Here is a 2,192-nt window from a genome sequence, read left to right as displayed (position 1 = left end):
TGGCCACAGCTCAGGGTTGCTGGCATCCACCAGAAGCTGGAAGAGGTGAGGAATGGGTTCTCTGCCTCAAGCAGGAGCCCAGCGAGGCCAACACTGTGCTTTTGGCTCAATGACACTGATTTTGGACTTCTGGCCTCCAGAACTGTGAGAGGATAAATTTCTGTTGTTCTATCTAAGCCATCAACTTTGTGGTAATTTGCGTAGCAGTCCTGGAAAACTAGGTGAAGAACAGACTATGGTTAGGATGACAAAATATGGTTAACTGTCAATGAAAAAAACTGTCAATGGAAGAAGCCAGAACATTTAAGTAACAAGATAAAACAAATAGTATTGGGTTATAACTCAAAGTATAAAATACATATCAATGAATGCATACTGATATAAATAAATTATTACATAAATTTGTAAATGGGGGAGAAGAGACAAGTCTTTCATACAGAAGAATTCCAAATAAATTATGTGGATACGCCCCAACTCAGTGAAGTAGAATGTAGCCCCCTACTCCATAAGTGTGAAGTAACACATGGAAAGGAGGAAGAAAGGAATAACTTCACAAACACTATGTCAGCCATGTTATCAAAGTCAACACCAACAGTCATCAATCATGTTATGATATAATGAATATGGCACTTTACCTCTGTTATCTTTCACCTCAAAACCAAAAGCTCTTAATTCATTTTTTGGCATGTATCTGTCCAGTTTTCCCAACACCATTTATTGAAGAGACTGTCATTTCTCTTGTATATTCTTGCATCCTTTGTCATAGATTAATTGACCATATAATGGAGGGTTTATAAAAAAATAAACTCAAAATGGATTAATTACTTATATGTAAGACCTGAAGACATAAAACTCCTAGGAGAAAAAATAGGTAGTAAACTCTTTGAAATTAGTCTTAGTAATATATTTTTGGATATGTCCTTTGGGCAAGGGAAACAAAACTAAAAATAAACAAATGGGACATAAAAATTAAAAGGTTCTGTACAGAAAAGGAAACCATCAACAAATAAAAAGGCAATTTATTGAATGGAAGGATATATTTGCAAATGATATGTTCATAAGGGGTTAATATCCAAAAATATCCAAAATATAACTCAATAATATCCAAAATACTACTCAATAAAAAATAATAAGAAACACCAATCTGCTAAAAAAAATGGGCAAAGGACATTAGTAGACATTTTTCCAAAGAAGACATACAGATAGCCAACAGATATATAAAAAGATGTTCAATATCACTAATCATCAAGGAGATGCAACTAAAAACCACAATGAGATATCCTTTCACAACTGTCAGACTGGCTATTATCAAGAAGTCAACAACTGGTGGCTAGGATGTGAAGAAAAGAAATCCCCATGCACTGTGGGTGTGAGTGTAAATTTCAATAGCCACTATGGAAAACAGTATGAAGAGTCCTTAAAATAGAACTACCGTATGACCCAGTGGAATAAATTCCACTTCTTGGTATTTATTCAAAGAAAACAAAAACACTAATTTGAAAAAATATGCAACCCTATGTTTATTGCAGCATTATTTACAATAGCCAAGATATGAAAGCAATCGATAGATGAAGAAGATGTATACATATAATGGAAAATGTGCCATAAAAATAGCAAAATCTTGCTATTTGTGACAGCTAACATGGGTATTATTCTAAGTGAAATAAGACAAAGGAAGACAAATACCATATGATTCCACTTACATGTGGAATCTAAAAATAAAACAAAACAAAAACAGACACATAGAAACAGAGAACAATCTGATAGTTGCCAGAGAGGGGTGGGGATGGATGAAAAAGTTGAAGGAGAATAATATTAAAAGTTGAAGTTAATAATATTATGATCACTTTGCATGGTGACAGATGGTTACTAGACTTATTGTGGTGATAATATTGTAAGGTATATAAATGTCAAATCACTATGTTGTACACCTGAAACTAATATATTGTATGGTCAACTATACTTAAATTAAAACAACAACAACCCACAAGTTCTGTCTAATCATGATAAAAACATCAGACAAACTCTAACAGAGAGGCATCCTATAACATATTTGACCAGTCCTCCTCAAAATTGGCAAGGTTATCAAAAACAAGGAAAGTCTGAAAAAACGGTTACAGCCAAGAGGATCACTTTTTGTACAGTTTCCTTTTATTTATATGTGTTAGTTTAAGCAAAAAAAAAAAAATAAC

Source organism: Myotis lucifugus, unplaced genomic scaffold (assembly GCF_000147115.1).
Source record: "Myotis lucifugus unplaced genomic scaffold, Myoluc2.0 scaffold_23, whole genome shotgun sequence".
Taxonomy (NCBI): Eukaryota; Metazoa; Chordata; class Mammalia; order Chiroptera; family Vespertilionidae; genus Myotis; species Myotis lucifugus.
The sequence above is the reverse complement of the archived record's forward strand: the minus strand, read 5'-3'. Positions refer to the sequence as shown.